Source organism: Thalassophryne amazonica, chromosome 11 (genome assembly GCF_902500255.1).
Source record: "Thalassophryne amazonica chromosome 11, fThaAma1.1, whole genome shotgun sequence".
Taxonomy (NCBI): Eukaryota; Metazoa; Chordata; class Actinopteri; order Batrachoidiformes; family Batrachoididae; genus Thalassophryne; species Thalassophryne amazonica.
Window position 1 is genome coordinate 52,602,621 of NC_047113.1, and position 14,435 is coordinate 52,617,055.

Sequence of the window (14,435 nt, forward strand, 5' to 3'; positions counted from 1 at the left end):
ATACCGAACATGCAAGATCTACTGTGGTGACCCGAATTAGCAGCCCCACCCCCCACCACACATCCACACACACACAGAAAAGTCCAATCATTATGAATTATACAGCAGGAAGCCATGCTCCTTATCAAACTGTTGATCATACTGCTATCACATGTTTGACTTTCACAGGGACTGTTTGGACTACATAACTATTAAATTCACATCAATATGACACAGAGCTGCAACGGTTAACATGATTAATCCACTATTAAATTAATCGACAACTATTGTTGTGTGGGCCGCTGAAGAGGAGGTACTGCTGGCCCACCACCACCAGATGGCGCCCTGCTTGGAGTGCGGGCTTCAAGCACGAGAGGGCGCCGAAACTAGTGGAGTGACAGCTGTCACATCATCAACACCAGCTGTCACTCATCTACGTCAACCTCCATAAAAGCCGGACTGCAACTCCACCTCCCCGCCGAGAAATCAGCTAACATTCAGGTAATTTTCTCTGCTGACTTAAAACATTGAGTAATAATCTGAACTTCTTTGCAGCCGTTTTCCTGTGGTGTTTTCCTTATCTGTGGGATTGGCGTTTGGTGTGATCAGCGATGGCTTCGCTTCACACCCCAACCAGATAAGTGATTAGACAGGAGCTGCACGAGTGTGTGACTGGAGGTGGAGGTGCTCCCTCCCAAAAGAACACAGACTGTGGGATTACTGAGTGTGCGAACTCACACTCACCAATACTGTTTCTGTTCTCTGCCAGCAGTACCGGGTCTGACTGCTGAAGACAGTGGCCACCTGGGGCGCAGGGCTTGGCAGCTCCGGTGTTCTTCAGATCCGTTGGTGGTGGAAGCTGTGTGGGATCCGGCTCTTCTCTCGCCAGACGTCTTCTATCTTCGAGCCTGCCCACACGTCACCTTGTGTATAATTGACATTCCACAATATTGTTATTGTCTGTACTTCGTTGTGCGATTCACAACATTAAATTGTTACTTTTTGGCTTATCCATTGTCCGTTCATTAACGCCCCCTGTTGTGGGTCCGTGTCACGACACCTTCCCAACAGGATTTCTCGGCCAGCATCATGGATCCCGAGGTGCGTCAACCATTGCTTGAACAGCCAATGGAAGAGCGATGTGCACAGGCGCCAGCAGGAGGCGTGTTAGGTGAGCTGCAGCAAATTCTAACCGCTTTCACTGCTCGGTTGGATTTGGTAACCGAGCAGAACGTTATTCTCAATCGGAAGATGGAGGCTCTCACCGCCAGGGTGGAGGCACGCGATCAAAGCGCTGCTGCAGCACCTCCTCCTGCTGGTCCCATGTCAGACACAGACGTTCCACTGGTCGTTCAACGGCCCCCCCCCCCACCGTCCCCTGAAGCATACATAAGCCCTCCGGAGCCATACGGAGGTTGTGTCGAGACGTGCGCGGACTTCCTAATGCAGTGTTCGCTCGTCTTTGCACAGCGTCCCATCATGTAAGCGTCAGACGCTAGCCGGGTGGCTTATGTTATTAATCTGCTTCGAGGAGAGGCACGCGCCTGGGCTACGGCGCTCTGGGAGCAGAACTCACGGCTCCTAACGTCATATGCTGGGTTTGTAAGGGAGTTCAAACAGGTTTTTGATCATCCCAACAGAGGCAAGACCGCTTCGAGCGTGCTACTGTCAATGAGACAGGGGCGCCGGAGTGCAGCCGAGTATGCAGTCGACTTCCGTATCGCGGCTGCGAGGTCCGGCTGGAATACCGTTGCACTCCGCGGCGCCTTCATAAACGGCTGTCTCCGGTCCTGAAGGAGCATCTGCTGGCTAAGGAGGAACCGCGGGATTTTGACGGGCTTGTCGACCTGGTTATACGCTTAGACAACTGCTTAGAGGAACACCGTCGGGAGCAGGGCGGGGGGCGTGACCAGGCACGAGCCGTCCCTCTTCCTTCCGGGTCCGAAAGGGTGCCGTCGTCCCCACGCTCCACAGCCAGAGGGCCCCGTGTGGCAACAGCTCCCCTGCTGACGAAGCTATGGACACGAGCAGGGCCAAAGTGAAGCCAAATGACAGACAAAGGAGGCTGGCCCGCAGGGAGTATTTTTTTCTGTGGCTCTAGTGGTCATATACAGAGGAACTGCCCCAAACGGTCAAACTACAACGCCCGTCCTTAGAAACTGGGCTAAGGGTGGGCCATAACACGCACGCGGGGAAGCCCCATAGATCCACACGAATCCCAGTCACGATCCTTAGTGAGGAATTAACCCTTCATGCCCCAGCACTCGTAGACACGGGGTCGGAAGGGAATCTGCTGGACAGCAGATGGCAAAGGAAGTAGGGCTCCCTCTGGTGGCTCTGCCTTCACCTTTGAAGGTACGGGCACTAGATAGCACCATTCTTCCATTAATCACACACCAGACACAGCCCGTGACATTGGTTGTGTCTGGGAATCACAGGGAGGAGATCGTGTTTTATGTAACACCTACCTCCCGAGTGATTTTGGGTTTTCCATGGGTGTTGAAACACAATCCCCGGATTGATTGGCCGTCTGGGGTTGTGACGCAGTGGAGCGAAACCTGCCACCGGGAGTGTTTAGGATCCTCGGTTCCACCCGGTGTGACAGCTAAAGAAGAGGTCAAAGTCCCCCCCAATCTGACGACGGTGCCGGAGGAGTACCACGATCTTGCTGATGTCTTCAGCAAAGATCTGGCACTCACCCTTCCCCCGCACTGACTGTACGATTGTGCCATCGATTTGATCCCAGGCGCTGAGTGTTCGTCCAGCAGGCTGTACAACCTCTCACGTCCGGAACGCGAATCAATGGAGACCTACATCCGGGACTCCTTAGCTGCCGGGTTGATCCGGAACTCCACCTTCCCGATGGGTGCAGGTTTCTTTTTTGTGGGTAAGAAGGACGGCGGACTCCGTCCATGCATCGATTACAGAGGGCTGAACGAGATCACGGTTCGCAATCGATACCCATTACCTCTGTTGGATTCGGTGTTCACGCCCCTGCATGGAGCACAAATATTCACCAAACTCGATCTTAGGAATGCGTACCACTTGGTTCGGATCCGGAAGGGAGACGAGTGGAAGACGGCATTTAACACCCCCTTAGGTCACTTTGAGTACCTGGTCATGCCGTTCGGCCTCACAAACGCCCCTGCAACGTTCCAAGCGTTGGTTAATGACGTCTTGCGGGACTTCCTGCATCGGTTTGTCTTCGTATATCTAGACGACATACTCATCTTTTCTCCGGACCCTGAGACTCATGTCCAGCATGTACGTCAGGTCCTACAGCGGTTGTTGGAGAACCGGCTGTTTGTGAAGGGTGAGAAGTGTGAGTTCCACCGCACTTCTTTGTCCTTCCTGGGGTTCATCATCTCCTCCAACTCCGTTGCCCCTGATCCGGCCAAGGTTGCGGCGGTGAGAGATTGGCCCCAACCAACAAGCCGTAGGAAGCTGCAACAGTTCCTCGGCTTTGCAAATTTCTACAGGAGGTTCATTAAGGGCTACAGTCAGGTAGTTAGCCCCCTGACAGCCCTGACCTCCACTAAGGTCCCCTTCACCTGGTCGGATCGGTGCGAAGCCGCGTTTAGGGAGTTGAAACGCCGGTTCTCGTCTGCACCAGTTCTGGTGCAGCCTGATCCTAATCGCCAGTTCACAGTGGAAGTGGATGCCTCTGACTCAGGGATAGGAGCCGTGCTGTCCCAGAGCGGGGAGTCCGATAAGGTTCTCCACCCTTGTGCCTATTTTTCCCGCAGGTTGACCCCGGCTGAGAGGAACTATGACGTTGGCAATCGGGAACTCCTGGCGGTGAAGGAGGCTCTTGAAGAGTGGAGACACCTGTTGGAGGGAGCGACGGTGCCCTTCACGGTTTTCACGGACCATTGGAACCTGGAGTACATCCGGACCACCAAGCGGCTGAACCCCAGGCAAGCCCGCTGGTCACTGTTCTTCGGGCGCTTTGACTTCCAGATTACATACCGCCCCGGGACCAAGAACCAACGATCGGATGCCCTGTCCGGGTGCATGAAGAGGAGGCCAAGGCCGAGTTGTCAGACCCCACAGAGACCATCATCCCCGAGTCCACTGTCATGGCCACTCTCACCTGGGACGTGGAGAAGACCGTCCAGGAAGCCCTGACACGGAACCCGGACCCGGGGACCGGCCCGAAGAACAAACTGTATGTCCCACCAGAGGCCAGAGCTGCGGTTTTGGACTTCTGTCATGGCTCCAAGCTCTCCTGTCATCCCGGGGTGCGCAGAACCATGGCAGTGGTCCAGCAGCACTTCTGGTGGGCGTCTATGGAGGCCGACGTCCGGGACTACGTCCATGCCAGTACCACCTGTGCCAGGGGCAAGGCTGACCATAAGAGGACTTCGGGACTCCTCCAGCCCCTACCGGTACCTCACCGCCCCTGGTCCCACATCGGCCTGGACTTTGTCACAGGCCTCCCGCCGTCCCAGGGCAACACCACCATCCTCACGATAGTGGACCGGTTCTCCAAGGCGGCCCACTTCGTGGCCCTCCCGAAGCTCCCTACGGCCCAGGAGACAGCAGACCTCCTGGTCCATCACGTCGTGCGTCTGCATGGGATACCAGCGGACATCGTCTCGGATCGTGTTCCTCAGTTCTCCTCCCAGGTTTGGAGGAGCTTCTGCAGGGAACTGGGGGCCACCGTGAGACTCTCGTCCGGGTATCAAACTCAGACAAACGGACAGGCAGAGCGGGCTAACCAGGAGCTGGAGCAGGCCCTCCGCTGCGTAACCTCCGCGCAACCGATGGCCTGGAGCGCCCATCTGGCCTGGATCGAGTACGCCTACAACAGCCAAGTGTCGTCAGCCACTGGCCTCTCCCCGTTTGAGGTGTGTTTGGGGTACCAGCCCCCATTGTTCCCACTTATGGAGGGAGAGGTCAGGGTGCCCTCGGTCCAGGCCCACCTCAGGAGGTGCCGCCAGGTGTGGTGGACCACCCGTTCTGCCCTGTTGAAGGCCCGGACGAGGGCCAAGGCCCATGCAGACCACCGGCATTCCCCGGCCCCTGCATACCAGCCCGGGCAGGAGGTGTGGTTATCGACCAAGGACATCCCGCTGCAAGTGGAATCACAGAAACTCAAAGACAGGTTTTTCGGACCGTTTCCCATCCTCAAAGTCCTCAGTCCAGCCGCAGTGAAGCTGGCAGCTTTAGCTTCACTGCGGATCCACCCGGTGTTCCACGTGTCACGTCTCAAACCCCATCACACCTCACCACTCTGCACCCCTGGACCTGCACCGCCTCCTGCACGGATCATCGACGGGGAGCCGGCATAGACCGTGCGTCGGCTCCTGGACATCCGTCGTAAGGGTCGGGGGTTCCAGTATCTGGTGGACTGGGAGGGGTATGGACCCGAAGAACGCTCCTGGGTGAAGAGGAGCTTCATCCTGGACCCGGCCCTCCTGGCCGATTTCTACAACCGCCACCCGGACAAGCCAGGTCGGGCGCCAGGAGGCACCCATTGAGGGGGGGGTCCTGTTGTGTGGGCCACTGAAGAGGAGGTACTGCTGGCCCACCACCACCAGATGGCGCCCTGCTTGGAGTGCGGGCTTCAAGCATGAGAGGGCACCGAAACTAGTGGAGTGACAGCTGTCACATCATCAACACCAGCTGTCATTCATCTACATCAACCTCCATAAAAGCCGGACTGCAACTCCACCTCCCCGCCGAGAAATCAGCTACCATTCAGGTAATTTTCTCTGCTGACTTAAAACATTGAATAATAATCTGAACTTCTTTGCAGCCGTTTTCCTGTGGTGTTTTCCTTATCTGTGGGATTGGCGTTTGATGTGATCAGCGACGGCTTCGCTTCACACCCCAACCAGATAAGTGATTAGACAGGAGCTGCACGAGTGTGTGATTGGAGGTGGAGGTGCTCCCTCCCAAAAGAACACAGACTGCGGGATTACTGAGTGTGCAAACTCACACTCATCAATACTGTTTCTGTTCTCTGCCAGCAGTACCGGGTCTGACTGCTGAAGACAGTGGCCACCTGGGGCGCAGGGCTTGGCGGCTCCGGTGTTCTTCAGATCCGTTGGTGGTGGAAGCTGTGTGGGATCCGGCTCTTCTCTTGCCAGACGTCTTCTATCTTCGAGCCTGCCCACACGTCACCTTGTGTATAATTGACATTCCACAATATTGTTATTGTCTGTACTTCGTTGTGCGATTCACAACATTAAATTGTTACTTTTTGGCTTATCCATTGTCCGTTCATTAACGCCCCCTGTTGTGGGTCCGTGTCACGACACCTTCCCAACAAACTATTTTGATAATCAATTTGTCTTTTTTTAAATAACCGATTTTTTGATTTCAGCTTCTTAAACGTGAATATGTTGTCACTTATTTACAAGTTGCTTTATGCTGAGGATGAACACAAAAACACTCCTTGGTTTCAAATATTTTAATATCAAAAGTCACATGAATAATTTTACAATTTTGATATCTACAGTTGCAGAAACTCATGAAGTTTTTTTTTCTTTCTCTTTGCATATTGTTCTTCTAGAAAATTGTAAAATTATTCATGTACCTTTTGATATTAGAAATATTTGAAACCAAGGAGTGTTTTTGTGTTCACCATGTATTTGAGCTGTAGACAAAACAAGATATTTGAAGGCTCTGGATAACACTGATCAACATCCTCTCCCCCTTTCTTTTTTTTTTTTCTTTTTTTTTTTCATTTTCTGGACCTAACAACTGATCTTCTAATTGAGGAAATAATCAATACATTAACTGATTATAAAAAACAATCATTAGTTGCAGCCTTACTATTACACTCTCCACAATAGTAATATTTCTTCATGCACTGCATAAATCATCATTCAATGGCAAAAAAGCTTCCAAATGCAGCAAGACAGGAATTCCAGTCATTTCTTTTTTACAGCTACCATACCTAACTTTCTGTTGCGCATACGCCAAGCGCAAAATCATAAGTATGAAAATGTAGCTATCATATAAATGCAATGCATTTATACATATTATGCATATTATGAACAGTCACAACACATAGTTCTGCTGAATTCATTAAATGTCAGGCCAGGTCTGGAAGCTTTCATAACGCTGCTTTGGGTCTTTGATAGCATTCACCTAGGCAGGCAACCAGACCATATACAGCTCTAGAAAGCAACCATCTATCAAACAGGTGAAACTTGAGCATCTCGTTCCCCATTGAACTTCTACAGGGACTATTTACCCACAGGTGGTACTTCCACTGTAAACTTCCTTTTGTGGTTTATTGGTCAGTAAAGTATGAAAGGGAAAAAAGCTATATGTTATCTAGTTCAGTTGCAGCAATAGACCTATGCATACCATCAACAAACTGATCAGAACTAACGTTAACAGCTACAGGCTAGCTTTACGGAGGGCTTTTTTAGCCCTCCGTAAAGCTAGCCTGTAGCTACGACATCTTACTACTCATCACTAATTGAAGAAAATAAGAACAACCCCAGGTTTCTTTTCAGCACTGTAGCCAGGCTGACAAAGAGTCAGAGCTCTATTGAGCCGAGTATTCCTTTAACTTTAACTAGTAATGACTTCATGACTTTCTTTGCTAATAAAATTTTAACTATTAGAGAAAAAATTACTCATAACCATCCCAAAGACGTATCGTTATCTTTGGCTGCTTTCAGTGATGCCGGTATTTGGTTAGACTCTTTCTCTCTGATTGTTCTGTCTGAGTTATTTTCATTAGTTACTTCATCCAAACCATCAACATGTCTATTAGACCCCATTCTACCAGGCTGCTCAAGGAAGCCCTACCATTATTTAATGCTTCGATCTTAAATATGATCAATCTATCTTTATTAGTTGGCTATGTACCACAGGCTTTTAAGGTGGCAGTAATTAAACCATTACTTAAAAAGCCATCACTTGACCCAGCTATCTTAGCTAATTATAGGCCAATCTCCAACCTTCCTTTTCTCTCAAAAATTCTTGAAAGGGTAGTTGTAAAACAGCTAACTGATCATCTGCAGATGAATGGTCTATTTGAAGAGTTTCAGTCAGGTTTTAGAATTCATCATAGTACAGAAACATCATTAGTGAAGGTTACAAATGATCTTCTTATGGCCTCAGACAGTGGACTCATCTCTGTGCTTGTTCTGTTAGACCTCAGTGCTGCTTTTGATACTGTTGACCATAAAATTTTATTACAGAGATTAGAGCATGCCATAGGTATTAAAGGCACTGCGCTGCGGTGGTTTGAATCATATTTATCTAATAGATTACAATTTGTTCATGTAAATGGGGAATCTTCTTCACAGACTAAGATTAATTATGGAGTTCCACAAGGTTCTGTGCTAGGACCAATTTTATTCACTTTATACATGCTTCCCTTAGGCAGTATTATTAGACGGCATTGCTTAAATTTTCATTGTTACGCAGATGATACCCAGCTTTATCTATCCATGAAGCCAGAGGACACACACCAATTAGGATTGTCTTACAGACATAAAGACATGGATGACCTCTAATTTCCTGCTTTTAAACTCAGATAAAACTGAAGTTATTGTACTTGGCCCCACAAATCTTAGAAACATGGTGTCTAATCAGATCCTTACTCTGGATGGCATTACCCTGACCTCTAGTAATACTGTGAGAAATCTTGGAGTCATTTGTGATCAGGATATGTCATTCAATGCGCATATTAAACAAATATGTAGGACTGCTTTTTTGCATTTGCGCAATATCTCTAAAATTAGAAAGGTCTTGTCTCAGAGTGATGCTGAAAAACTAATTAATGCATTTATTTCCTCTAGGCTGGACTATTGTAATTCATTATTATCAGGTTGTCCTAAAAGTTCCCTGAAAAGCCTTCAGTTAATTCAAAATGCTGCAGCTAGAGTACTAACGGGGACTAGAAGGAGAGAGCATATCTCACCCATATTGGCCTCTCTTCATTGGCTTCCTGTTAATTCTAGAATAGAATTTAAAATTCTTCTTCTTACTTATAAGGATTTGAATAATCAGGTCCTATCTTATCTTAGGGACCTCATAGTACCATATCACCCCAATAGAGCGCTTCGCTCTCAGACTGCAGGCTTACTTGTAGTTCCTAGGGTTTGTAAGAGTAGAATGGGAGGCAGAGCCTTCAGCTTTCAGGCTCCTCTCCTGTGGAACCAGCTCCCAATTCAGATCAGGGAGACAGACACCCTCATTACTTTTAAGATTAGGCTTAAAACTTTCCTTTGTGCTAAAGCTTATAGTTAGGGCTGGATCAGGTGACCCTGAACCATCCCTTAGTTATGCTGCTATAGACTTAGACTGCCTGCCAGTTGCGGATATCAGCAGATAACGGAGAATATACAGTGCATAGATTGAGTATTGAGTATGTATGGAGTATGTAAGGTGGATTTCATCCGCAGCCAAAATTTTGTGCAGCTCAAAAGTCCTGGCAACGGAAAAACGTGCCTCTGCGGATAATTGCGGATGTGTGCACAGCCATTTTCAGATCTCTCCAGAGATGTTCAATTGGATTCAGGTCTGGGCTCTGGCTGGGTCACTCAAGCACATTCACAGAGTTGTCCTGAAGCCATTCCTTTGATATCTTGGCTGTGTGCTTAGGGTCATTGTCCTGCTGAAAGATGAACCGTCACCCCAGTCTGAGGTCAAGAGCGCTCTGGAGCAGGTTTTCATCCAGGATGTCTCTGTACATTGCTGCATTCATTTTCCCTTAATCCTGACTAGTCTCCCAGTTCCTGCTGCTGAAAAACATCCCCACAGCATGATGCTGCCACCACCATGCTTCACTGTAGGGATGGTGGCTAGTTTCCTCCAAAAATGATGCCTGGCATTCACGCCAAAGAGTTCAATTGTTGTCTCATCAGACCAGAGAATTTTGTCTCTCGTGAAACTCCAGGTGGGCTGCCATGTGCCTTTTACTAACAACTGGCTTAGGTTTGGCCACTCTACCATACAGACCTGATTGGTGTACTGCTGCAGAGATGGTTGTCCTTCTAAAAGGTTCTCCTGTCTCCACAGAGGAATGCTGGAGCTCTGACAGAGGGACCACCGGTTCTTGGTCACCTAAGTGACTCCCAGTCGCTCAGTTTAAGCCCCGGCCACACTGCATTAACGAAGGACACCGAAGCCGAAACTAAACAAGAAATCTGGACCTACGTTGACTTTCGGAGACATCGTTTAACCATCGTCCAGCTTTGTTTCTTTAGCTGCCGCTTCGTCAGCATTTTCAAACTGTTGAAAAATGTGAACAAATCCTGACGACAACCTCAATTCATCCATATTCCATTTTACTTTCTGTCTTGACGGTTCCTCATCATTTGCATAGTTCCTGTACTGTCAGCGTTCCGTTTGTCATACAACTTCGTCCAACCTCCACCCTCTCTCTCTCTTTCTCTCCAGCCTCTCAACTTCTCTGGCTAAGGCGTGCGTGTGCATGCACACATTGTCAAGACAGCGGTGCTGCAGGTGGCTGTTGACAGCACAGACTCGCTGCAGAAATGATCACATGCTGATGCTTCATTTTGATTTTGTTTATGTGTCAAGGTCACTGTTTGCTTAGTTTTGCTTTCATTTTGGTCTTTTATGCGCTCTGCACTCGCAGGTTTTTCCATGATGTGAGAAGTCCATGCTCATTCGTCCACTTTTTCTCAATGATTTCTGGCTTTGGGACTTTTTTCCTTCATTCAGCTAACGCCGTGTGCCAAGTGACCAGGACATAAGACAGACGGTCAGCACTAGGAAGAGTCCTGGTGAATCTGAACATCTTCCATTTACGGATGATAGAGGCAACTGTGCTCATTGAAACCTTTAAAGCAATAGAAATATTTCTGGACTCTTCCCCAGATTTGTGCCTTGAGACAATCCTGTCTTGGAGGTCTACAGACAATTCCTTTGCCTTCATGCTTGGTTTGTGCTCTGACATGCACTGTCAACTGTGGGACCTTATATGTAGACAGGTGTGTGTCTTTCCAAATCATGTCCAGTCAAATGAATTTACCCCAGGTGGACTCCAATTAAGCTGTAGCAACATCTCAAGGGTGATCCGTGGAAACAGGATGCACCTGAGCTCAGTTTTGAACGTCATGGCAAAAGGGTCTGAATACGTATGTACATTAGTATGAAGTATTGTGTGTAGAATTTTGAGGGGAAAAAAATATTTTATCCATTTTGGAATAAGGCTGTAACAGTAAAAAATACGGGAAAAAAAGTGTAGCGCTGGGAATACTTTCTGGATGCACTGTAATATGACTAGATTTGTAAAAATGTGAATGTATCCACTAACAGATTAGGTTATCTTAATTTATTACACAGCAAAGGGCACCAAAGTTTGGGCTGGAATCTGACTGACATTTGACTGATGTCGTTTGAAAAAACACCACGGTATTGAGCCATTGAACATAAATGTTCCAAACTTCTGCTTGTTCAAACATTCAGATGGAGCAAGTTAGTTTGACAAAAGAAGGTTCAGCAAATTTGTACACAACAGACAAGAATGGGAAATGATAGTACTGATGATGAACCACAATTCACTTCATCCAGCAGAGTAACTGCCGTGCTTTTTTACAACTGGCAAAAATGTACAAGAGGTAATGATGCAATTATCCAACTATGGTTCAAGTGTGTGCATTGATTTTGTGTTTAGTCTTAGATATATCTAACCCAGTGTTACATGATAAACCAAAGCCAAATTCCAGGCATACTGGTTGCCCATAAACCAATCTAACTATATAAGCTGAATTCAAGAGGAAAATTATACATATAATATGAAGTTCTTTTCAGCCTTGATGAGTGCAATATGAGCTCATAAACCCCTCTGCTGTGTTCAGTGTGTGTACTTTATGGAGTCTGTCTTGTGATTAATGGAATGAAAAGCTATACTGTTATGACAAAATTGACCATCATGTCTGGAATAATAAGGATTAAATTCATGCTGAGTTCGCCTTGTGTTTCCATCACTTCAGCCAACTGGCACCAAGATGGCGTCCTATACCCGGCACAGAGCCAGGGACAGCATCATCTCGGGACGGCGTGGCATGTAAAATTGACAATAAAAGCAAAGATTTAGAGCATTTGTAACATCTAAAGACAATTAAATTGAGTTAATTAAGTGGTCTTTAAAAAAATACACATTCCACTATGAAAAGGTTGCAGCCTCAACATAGGCTTAAAAAACGGATAACTACAGTTTGAAAGTAGCCATAACTCAGTGCTTTTGAGACATACGAGGTCTGTGAGAAAAGTAACGGACCTTTTTATTTTTTTCAAAAACTCTATGGATTTGATTCATATGTTTTTATGTCAGCCAAGCTTGAACCTTCGTGCGCATGCGTGAGTTTTTCCACACCTGTCGGTTGCGTCATTCACCTGTGAGCACGCCTTGTGGGAGGAGTGGTCCAGCCCCCTCGTCGGATTTTCATTGTCAGGAAATGGCGGAATGATTTGGGCTTTTTTTCCATCAGAATTTTTTCAGAAACTGTTAGAGACAAGCAGCTGGAAACCATTCGAAAAGTTTATCTGGCTTTCGGTGAAAATTTTACAGGCTTCACAGAGAATGTTACTACAGCTATAAGGATGCCCCACAATGGCGCACGGCGCGCTGCGCTCCGAGCCGCCATCGAGAGGCAGAAAACACCACATAATTTCTAAACAGATGGCTGTGTGGAGCCGGGACTGTTGTGTGCAATTTCTCTGGTTATCACAAGAGCTGGACATCAGCCATTTTCCAGCAGATTCACTTTTAACAAGAGATTTGGTCATGCAAAGCCGCGCTGAGGCTTCGCGCGTCAGGACCGATTCGCTGATCGAGCGAGACAAAGGAACACCTCCGTTTCGGAGTGCCAGGGGACAAGTTGGGACATGCCCAGCTCTCCACAATTTCTCTTATACTCACTGGGCTGGTAAGCATTGAAAGCCGAGATAGGCATGTTCAAATCAAATCTTCAAATCTCGGTTGTCGTCCTGCGTCTTTGTTTGTCTGTGTGATTATTGTTTTTCTGTGCTGATGGGGGTTTTTTTCCTCATTGCTGCTGTGTAACGCAGCGGCTATGAGGGTTTTTTTTCTCTCCTTTTTCCCTCGTGTGTGCTTTTTTAATATGTGTTTATGTACCGGGCCGGCCTATGTGTGTTGTGTGTTGTGTGTCGTTTGTTATGGGTCGGTCTTGGTTTGCTCAGCCCTGCTGTTGACCAAGGCAGGGATGTACATCTGGAGCTGGTCCCCGGGCGCCTAATGGCGACTTCTGCTCCTACTGGCAATTAGGATGGGTTAAATGCAGTAGACACATTTCATTGTGCAGGGAACATGTTCTTTGTGCATATGACAATAAAATTCTTTTGAATCCTTTGAATCCTTGAATCCTTGAACATTATAGTCCATATTTTGCATTTAATAAGTAATTTTGAAATTATATATTTTATTATAGAATGTTGTTAATAATAGTAATATTTAATGAATTAGTGTGTGTTGATGGTGGGCAAGATAGGCAAGGGATGTTCTTCCTGCCCCTTCTTGAACATATTTCTATTGTTTGCATTGTAATAATCCACCTCTTGTTGCCTGTCTTTAACCTTTGTTAAAAATAAATCAACATCCAGTTTTTGTTATTACTGTGACAAGAAGGAAGAGTGGACCATTTTTAACTTTTGATGGCCCATACAGTCACAGTGGTAGAATTTTCCATCACCTTCTCACTGAAAGTAAAGTAACATCTGGTTTAGTATCTGCTGCATACCGCCTGCATGTGAATGCATCACAAACCATAAAGAGACAGTGACAACTGTCTCCTGGATCTGCAGTCAAACCCAGATCCATCACCAAAAGTAATGGATTCTTTATCTTCCAACAACTGATTTTTGCCACCAGCTTTCATAGAAATCAGTGGATTTGTTTTTGAATAATCCTGCTCCCAGTTCGTGCATTCCCACATTGTCATTGTCTTCAGCTGAGGGCGAGTGATGGTTTTGTGTGTGTGTTGTGTGTGTGTGTGTGTGTGTGTGTGTGTGTGTGTGTGTGTGTGTGTGTGTGTGTGTGTGTGTGTGTGTGTGTGTGTGTGTGTGTGTGTGTGTGTGTGAATACCCTGCTGCCAAATGCAGCATCAGCAATCTAAACACTTTAATTGGTGTGTGAAAAGCTGCAGCATTAAGTGAACATCACATAGATTTATGTGTCCTCTGGACGTTGGCCTCTTGTAAACACACACATACACGCACACGCACACACACACACACACAAACACACACACACACACACACACACACACACTTGTCAGCAGTGCGTCTAATTTGTTGGATAAATCTGCGTTTGTGACAGCAGGCTGCTGTTCTGAAGAGTTGATTAAATATTTAATTTAGTCATTAAAAAAATGATTTTGGTTACATGATCTTACACTTTTACAACTCATTTGACAGCTACCCTGAATTGTTCTTTGGACATTTTAACTGTTTGCACAGTCTTCATATATCAGCTAGAATTGATGAATAAAATA

At 47.0% G+C, this 14,435-nt stretch overlaps 1 protein-coding gene across 1 annotated transcript in view; it reads right to left on the reverse strand.

Annotated features, from left to right (window-relative positions):
* Positions 1–14,169: 14,169 nt before the first annotated feature.
* Positions 14,170–14,435, reverse strand: part of zic6 (zic family member 6) — a 42,325-nt gene continuing 42,059 nt past the window's right edge. The window contains exon 4 of the mRNA XM_034181674.1: positions 14,170–14,211. The gene's annotated coding sequence lies outside the window, so the exon portion shown is untranslated. The remainder of the gene's footprint in view (positions 14,212–14,435) is intronic.